The following is a 9,595-nucleotide window of genomic DNA, read 5'->3' on the forward strand; positions in this document are numbered from 1 at the left end:
TATAGCAAGATTCAAGGCTATTCCGTTCAGATTTGTGAAGATTGGTAAATATTTGTGAACAGTAAAGCAGGGAAGATAAGAGATGGGTCCTAGCTGTTGCGAGTCTGGCATGGTCAGTAAGATACGATTTAGCCCTATAGAGAGAACCCAGTTTGACATGAACCTTTTTGTTAGTGCAAGGTGTTTGTCAAACTTAAGTCCACTATCAATTGTGACACAAAGAAGTTTTGTATGTTCAATGGGTTCTATTTTTGTGCCACTGGAAGAGGAAATAGAGAGAGGTGGTTGGTTGGTTGTTGAGGTATTATAGAAGACCATAAGCTTGGTTTTATTGGGGTTAAGTATAAGTTGATGAGCTGTTAAATAGTTTTAAATATTGTGGAGGGCTGCCTGAGGTTTTTCTTGGAGTTCCTTGATAGAGGGGGCAGAGCAGATTAGGGAATCATTGTTAGCATTTTGTATGATTGAGGCTGGATTTGCTGAGGAGTTTAGGTCATTGGTAAAAAATTGTGAATAAATATGGGCCAAGGATAGACCCTTGTGGGACTCCTACACATATAAGGAGCTAGGGGAGAGTTTATTGTCCCATAAAGTGGCTTGTTTCCTATCTGACGGGTAGCTATGAAACCAGCTTAGGGCTTCAGAGCTGCAGTGATAGAAAGCTAGTTTATTGTGAAGTATATGATGAGATACAGTATCAAATTCTTTTGACATATCTAGGAAGGTAGCAGAGACTAGTTGTTTTTTGTTTATGAGTTGATTTACAGTATTAGTAAAGCTAATTAGAGCTGTACTGGTGCTATGCCTAGGTTGAAAGCCATGTTTTGTATTAGATAATAGATTATTTGACAGAAAGTGGTTTAAGATCTGTTTGTGTATACGTTTTTCTAATATTTTGGCAGGTGGTGATAAAATGGCTATGGTTCTGTAATTTTTTAAACATTTCTGATAAATTCCAGCATCTCTATTAGATCACCGAATGCTTAGGTAAGCGAACAGTGATTAATTGACCCCATGTAAGCGAAAGCTTACAAAACCAAACTGTCAGAACAGTGATTTTTTTCCAAGGGAAAAACAAATCACTGTTCCAAAAAAAAAAAAAAAAAGTAAACACATTAAAACATGTGATTAAGTGGGGGGCCTCACCCCCCACACCCCCGACGTGTGCCCCCCACACCCCCTACTTAAATATACCAACTCCGAGACCACACTACAGTGCCGAAAATGGTAAAGTACCGAAGCAGCCAAGCAAATTCTTTCCCAGGGAAAGAATTCGCTTACATGCCACTACGATATTTTGCAGTTTCGTTTTTTTCAGTTTGACCAAGACGGATTTGAAAACATGCGTCTTCGGTCTGCTGATAGGAACCTTAAATTCCATATAACATTATACATAATTTCTTTCACTCATTGGTTCCAAATTATCCACATAACATTAAGTATTTTTTATCAACATTTTCAATAAACATTTTGTCTTTATCTTTATAAAAAACATATTCAATCATATCCATATTAATATTTTTGTATCCCTTTATTTTGTCTAAATAATGATTCTGATCTAGCTTAGTCCATAATGTTTCAATTCTTTTACATTTCAAAAAGATATGTTCAATAGTTTCTTCTTTATGACAACAATTACATATTCTTTCACTTTTTTATATGTGGCATGTTTGCTTTGACTGGTAATTTCTTCATTGCCAGTCTCCATGAAAAACACTTACTTTTAAATCTATTCTTTTCATGGATACACATAAAAATATTTTGCCATTACTTTTTATACCATTTTTTTCTTTAATCTTTTAAATCTTCTATAGTTATTTTTCACATTACAATTTTCTCTTGATATGATTTCATTTCTTCATTCATATACTCTTTTACAAATTTTGATCATATTCCATATTTTTATATTTGTTTTCAAATAATAGACTTATTAAATTATTATTTTCCTTTTAACCATTTAAGTATTTTATACAGATGTAACAAAACTGCAAACACCACTAGATTTATAAGTCCTAAACCATCATCCTCTTTTGCTACATATAACATGCCTCATTTTACAGGCTTAAGATGAGACTCTCATGTGAAGGAGAATATAATATTAATAATATATTTTTCAATTGACAATGGCATACTAAACACACTAGCTATATATGAAATATTTCCTAATACAAGAGAGTACCTTTTTCTTGAAAGAAAGTTTAAAAGACCTCCAAAGAGAACACATTTTTTATTTTTCCCATTTTTCCCATTGTAGTAATATAACATCTTGCTTTTCAAATTTAATACCTAATAACTTTATTTCTTTAGAGCTAAATTCAGTACCTTTAATTCTATCTTCATGTCCTAAACCTTTACTTGTTTAAACACATGCCAATTTCATCTAAACACAAATTCAACTTGTTTATAACTTATTCCATTCCATTCAAATGTTTAGTAGCTAGAATGATATAATCTGCATGTGGTAACATTATAGGTATATCAATACCTTCCTTTGTTCTGTATCTAACATTACCATCTACCGAATTAATATAACTAGTTATCACATTCATGATTAGTGAAAATATGTTACTAAAAGACATTCTTGCCTTATACCTCTTTTAATACTTATTTCTTTACTCAGCCATCCATTAATCAAAACTTTAATTTTGTTTAGTGAGTATGCTGTAACATGTACACTTCTTATTTTTGTACTTAAATTATAAGTTTTGAACATATCTCATAGCATATTATACCGAATAATGTCAATAACTTGGCTTAGATTTCCTACCATAATTGAAGTCTTTTCTTGTCCATTTAGTATGTCATCTGCAATTTCTTTAATAACAATTCTTGGCATCCTTTTCCTTTAACACTGTATATTGATCTAATAGAATATTCTTAAGTTTTGATTCCAGTCTTTTCTGTAGTATTTTCATAAATTTTTTTATAATCAGTATTATTTAAAACAATAGGCCTCCAATTTCTTATATCTTTTCTCTCACCTTTTTTCCATACAAATTGAAAAAATCCACTACATAATTCTTTATATTTAAATCTTCCATTAAATCCCTTCTATGAAATACATCATTGGACTTACTGTTATGTTCTTACTGTCTTACTATTATATCCAGTTCTTCTAATCTTATATATTTTTTCCAAATCTATATTTTCTTCTCCAAGAAAGTTCTTACTTTCCATGATATTTTTTGTTCTTTTCTATAATATCCCTTTTTTGTCTATTAATTCCCTTATTATACTATCTTCCTTTACTATTTTATTTAAATGAGGAGCTATAGCTTCTTTTTTACCTTGTAGAAAATATCTTTGTTTATACAACATATTTTTTTATTTTTTTTTCCTTGATTAATTGCATATAACACTTGTTCTCTCTTAAAACATTAATTTCCATTCCTTTCTAGATTTTTAAGAATTTCTTCACTTAACTTACTATAACTCTTTTTAACTTCCTTACTCTTTTGAACTTTCCATCCTTGATAACATTTTTATATTTCTCTTTAAAAGACATCCATTATTTAGACCATTTTTATAGAACTGCCTTATACTCATGTAATTTTCCCATAAGTCTAACTTTCTTTTTTCATTCTCACCTATCCACTGTACTTCATTAATTATTTTTAGAACTTTTCCTATCTTAACATTACTAACATTGTCTCTGAATTCTATCCAATAGATTTGTGGTCTGAAACTCCTGTGCCTAATGTATCTTCATATTTTTATTTCATACCCTTCCAAAAGCAAAAAAAAAAATGGTCTATTAGTTTTATATATATATTCCTCTACTATATGCCTATGAATTGTTCTTCCATATTCTTAGCTTCCCAAATCTCATAATTTCTATAACATTTTTACATCAGTCCCTTTGTTTTTGTTTCTCAAATTACAATTGGAGTCTCCTACTATAATAACTTAATTCAATATTAAGGCAAACATATCTTCTATTTCTTTGCTAGTTACATATGCATATAATGCAATTATTCTACAGACTTTATCTGTCCATCTAACATCAATAACCATAATCCTACCCATTCAAATTATAGAAATATCAAGCACCTTAACTGTCTTTTTCATAAATATTGTTATTCCTGAACATAAATTTTGTCCCAAATTACAGTATATCTCATTATCCCACAGGCAGCCTGTTTGAAATCTTTCTTCTTACATTAGAAATCTTGTATTATCTAGAAAATTATGTCATTATCACATTTTTGCACTGTTTATTATAATAGCTAGTCTTCTAAATGTGCTCTTAAAACTGTTAGCATTCAATGCGAATATCCTGCGATTATCATTATTTCTACTTAGGAAAATGTTCTAATGAAAAAAAAATAAAACCTTCAGCCTTTTCTTTTTTCTTTTCTTTTGTGTTTAATCCAGCATTTTTTTCTCTTTCTCTCTTTTACCTATAGCATTTTTCTTTTTTTACTACATTCCAGGTAATATCTTGTTTGTCACTAATTTCAGTACCTTCTTCTATCATCATTTTTGACTGTTTCTTCTATATTTTTTCACAATTTTCCCCTGTTCTTCTTCAATTACTACTTCCATAACCCCTTGAATGTGTTCAGACACAATAGCTTCATGTATTTTTACTGTCCCTTCTTTATAATCCATCCACATATGACCTACCTTATTGCATTTATAACATTTTAACTCACATTTTTTACATCATTACCTATTGCACCACATATAAAACATTTCCCTTTTGTATAATCAACAATCAAATAATCTGATTTTCCACAGTAGAAGCAAGTTTTTCATTGACCCAAATATTTAACAACACCCGTTTGACCATGTATATTTTTAACAATAGGGATATGAATGATTTTATAATTTTCGGTTTTTAGTATAACATTACAATCCCCACCCGCAGTCCATAATCCTTTATTATTTAAAACTTTAGAAATGTCCAGTATATCTTTACATATGCTATTTAAATATCTTTTCAAAGTCTCTTTTTTCCATTGACTGACCATTTTCAGAAATTATATCACATAAAAGTTTCTTTGCTTATATGAATGAAAGCTCTTACCTCTGCTGAAGAAGTTCCTAAAGGTGAAACAACATTGTCCCATACCTCATCTCTTTCTATTTCCCTTTTTTCCTTGGAGAAAATCCTAATAGTATAAATTCTTCTTTGTTTCATAACAGTTTCTTTTCATGATGTTCCTTTTTTGCATTTTCCTTAATCATATCAACATATGCTTTTGTCTTACCATCTCCTGTTTTTTTGTATAAAAGGTAACTCTTTTTTTTTAATTTTGTTCATTATATCTTCCCATGCCACATCCTTGCCACTCTTAGGTTCACTTTCCTCACATAATTTCTGTAATAAAACATCCTGAAACCCTCCCAACTGGAGAGGTGTAATAATACATCACTCATCATGCTGGTTCTCTTTCTGGAATAGCTGCTGTTGGAAAATTTCTTCTGAATTTGGAAAAGGCTTACCTGCCTTTTTTTCTGACTATGCACTCTTCTGCTGTTTCAAAAATATCCATAGAAGACTTGACTGTCTTCCTACAATCACCTCCAACTACTGGAGCTCCAGTAGAAGGCATATATGCCATCTGTCTTGATTCTCCAACCTCAGACACAGATATAGAAGGCTTAACTACCCTCTCTTCTCACCTCTTATCTCTCAACACATTTTAAAGCTGATTTAAAGGCTCAACTGCCTTCTTCTCCAAATCACCACCAAACAACTCTCTCACCTCCATTGCTGTAACTCCCTACTTCTCTGAGCAGCCTTCATACCAGAAACAGAAGCAGGAAGTACAACCACATAAAGGCTCCCACTCACAATGAAAAGAGTAGAAGTTTCTTGTTGCCCAGGCCAAATTTCTCCTAGTAGTATAAATACCACCCTGAGACTTCTCACAACAAAAGAGGCCACTAGCCTAGTGGGACTAACCCAATGAAGAGAGAAAAAAATAAAATAAATATTAGGAACAAAAGCAGAAATATCCTATTAGGTCTGCCAGGTGATAATGGATTATTTGCTACTTCTGAAAATGTTTGTATAGACATTTTCTCAGATATCTCTCTCTAGATGCTTCTCAACTAAGTTCTTGGCTGGAGCCTTCTCAAATGATGTTTTTGTACTTGTAGTCTTTTTAAGGTATATGTTCTTTTTTCAGACATTTCAGTTCCTCCTGGTGGCCATCCTCTGATACTGATTTTGATGTAGGGAGATACATTGTTTTGAACATATCTTCAATTTTTCTTAGCAATTTCCATCCTCATTGTTAACAAAAAAATACCTTATCAGCTGTTTACACATCTTAGAGAATAGGCAAACTGTACATTAAACCCTGATTGGAGAACGGATGTTCACGAATCGAGTGTTACTGTATAAGAAATGCCTGCTGAAAAATAAGTCCACAGCTTCACGCAGCATATTACACTGCTGTGAATCCTTAGACAATTAAAATTCAAATGGCCAACATTTTTTTAAGCACTAAACAGTGCTGTCTGTGTGTGTGTGTGTGTGTGTGTGTGTGTGTGTGTGTGTGTGTGTGTGTGTGTGTGTGTGTGTGTGTGAGTGCTTGTAAGTGTACTTGTGTGCATGTGTTACAGTGAAAATTTGAGTGAGTGACACACAGTAAGAACAAGAGACAGTGCATAACAGGCATTTTATTGGAAAGGATTATTCTAAATATTCAATTAAAGGAGAACTGCACCCATAGACTAAAAAAACATGTTTAGTTAATCATAACTTGATGTTTCCCAAATTTTAACCTCACTTTTGAACTCCATATACTTTTTTATGTTTTTAAATGTAATTCCAGAGTCCTCTCACATGGAGTTCAGCATCTTAAATTTTAGTCTACCTCTAGGTATCTCACAATGCAGTATTTGGTTTTAAAATATTACATCATAGCCCCTAAGCTTATGTCAATACATACACTTTACATGAGTTTTCACATATATCCTGCTTTCTTTTAATCAGTCAAGTTTTATTACCATGTATTGCTACTTTCAATGACTACTTAAAAGACATGCAGGGATAATCACACAGAATAGTATTCTCAGTGCCTGTTACATCTTTTTCTTTCTAAAGTGGCCAGTTTTCATTCTTTTGTTATGCCTGAGCTGTAGTCCCTAAACTCGTCTCCCCTCACCTAAACACCTCACTTTTTTATCTGTCAATGTGGCAAAGGTAATTTGAGCCATTTGCTGCTGTGATTGATAGCTCATAGCAGGTGACAAAATTAATGTACTGTTGCCTTGTAATAGCCACTTACATACAGTGGGACACTTATTTTTGCTGCACCATAGCCTCCTTCTGTCCTCACATTTTAATACTTACACACATACTAGTTTGTAACACATTTTTGTCAAACCATTCAACTTCATTTTTCAGGGATTCCTGAGAAGCAAAATTCTTAAACAATTGTATTGCAAAGGCTGTAAAAAATAAAACATTTTGTTTTTATATAGCACTGTGATGTATTTAAAAAAAGACTTTTTGCATCAACATGCATTTTCTAAACAATAGTAATGCAAGTGTAAACTATCACCACTGATTACCTGAGATGTTATGAGGGACAGGTCAAAAGAAAGATTAAAAAAATCATGGGCACTCCAAAAAATCAGGTGGATAGTACAAAGCAACAATACATGAACTTTGTCTCCTACTGTGGGCTATCAGTCACAGTAGCAAACAGCTCAAATTACTTTTGCCACTTTGATAGATACAAAGGGGAGGTTTTAGGGGAGGGAAGATGTGTTTAAGAACTACAACTCAGACATAACAAAAGAATGAAAAATCTCAGAAAACAGCAAAAGAGGAAAAAAGTGCCTCAAAAGTCACTAAGAAAAAAAAAAACAGCCAAAGCACTCCCTGGAACACAGAAACCACAGCTTCAAGGGTGGAAGGCAGCAAAATTTATTGCAGTTTTAATGCACCAAAGCACAAAACAGAGTTCTCATCCTCTTACAAACAGAACTTAATCAGAAACACAATCAAAACACATTACATTTCTTATATAATCAACTAATGACCAATAACCATTTAACCCCTAATTATTAATTAAATAATAAGTATCCATGCAACCTTAATTATCTAAGTTAAAAATATAGCTTTTAAATACGGCTTCAAACTCTATCATTAAATATTTCATAATTAAATACTTTTTATTCTAATAAAAACATGTTAAAAATATCCCAATACCAACTCATTAGTTATAGCATCATAATAATAAAATTGCAATCAAATTCTAAGGTAGTATTTAATATATACAAAATGATTTACTTTCACTACACAGTTAAAAATACAATAGCACCATCTATTTGCTAAATAGCCACATTGCATGTTAGACCAAAGTCTTATCAAAACAAAAACAAAATAAAATTAAATAAGTAAAATATTTGTATAAAATATTGGATTTATTTGTTTGTGTAATTGCGACCTGGTTATAGTTTGGCAGACCTAAGTTTGAGAACAGGGGCCAATGATACGTGTTCATTGAGTCCTGGTAATCTGTTGGCTTCTAATTTTAATTGCCAAAATAATTCTCTGAGATCAATGGTTGTCTCCCAAGGCCCCCCCAGGGGTCAATTTCCACTTTTACAATGACAAAGAAACCAAACCCTGCTTCCTTGCACTGCGTACTGTGTTTGTAAAGGGCATTGTTAAGGCCATGTTTCTTCATGTCATTAAGGTGTTCATAAATTCACCTTTTAAATTTCCTGTTGGTCTTACCTATGTAAAAACACCCACAAATTTTGCAAATAGCAATATATATCACCCCCATAGTATCACAATTACAGTGCAGTACATCTCAATACATTCATTCCTACCTCTTAGGTTCACCTTGTTTCCATTAAGAACATATGGGCAATGTGTGCAAGGACCACACTTGTATGTCCCTTTCCTTTGCTTGCCCTGTTTGGTTTTGTGATTTTCTAACATGTCCTTTATGTTCTTATCCTTCCTGGTATGTAAATTTCAAAGGGTTTCTTGAAATAACTGCTCTAGATCAGAATAGCTTCCAAACCTTTCCCAGTTCATTGATACAACATCCCTAATATGATAAGCATTACTACTAAAATTCAAAACAAAATTATTATTCCACTTTGATTCAGGGATCTCATCGTTAACCTGAACTTCTACCAACTCAGATATCCATAAAATTGGACTAAATCTACCTCTCCTCTCCTTCCTGACTTCGTTCTCAATTTTTTCCACCAACGCCAAGGGGTATTTCCTATCCAAAAACATTCTCTTCAATTTACTACTTTCTACCAGATAGTCTTCTTCACATGAAGTCATTCTACAACTTCTAATAAACTAATAAACTGACCTTTCACAATTCCTTTTTTTTTTTTTTTTTGACTAAAGGAGCGGGCAGTAGTAAAAACTAAGTATGAGTTCGAGAATGTTTCCTTTCTAAAAACTTTGGATTTAAACTTTTTTACCCCTCGTACCTTTTCTATTAACACATCTAAGTATTGTATCTTCTCATGGGATATAACATGGGTAAACTTCAAAAAATCTGTAGTGTTATTCATATATGTGATAAACTTGTGTAATATTAATTCAGGTCCCGTCCGGAAAATACACGTCGTCCAAATATTGGATATAATGACTCCA

This window comes from Protopterus annectens, chromosome 12.part0 (assembly GCF_019279795.1).
Source record: "Protopterus annectens isolate FY-2018-M chromosome 12.part0, PAN1.0, whole genome shotgun sequence".
In the NCBI taxonomy this organism is placed as follows: domain Eukaryota; kingdom Metazoa; phylum Chordata; order Ceratodontiformes; family Protopteridae; genus Protopterus; species Protopterus annectens.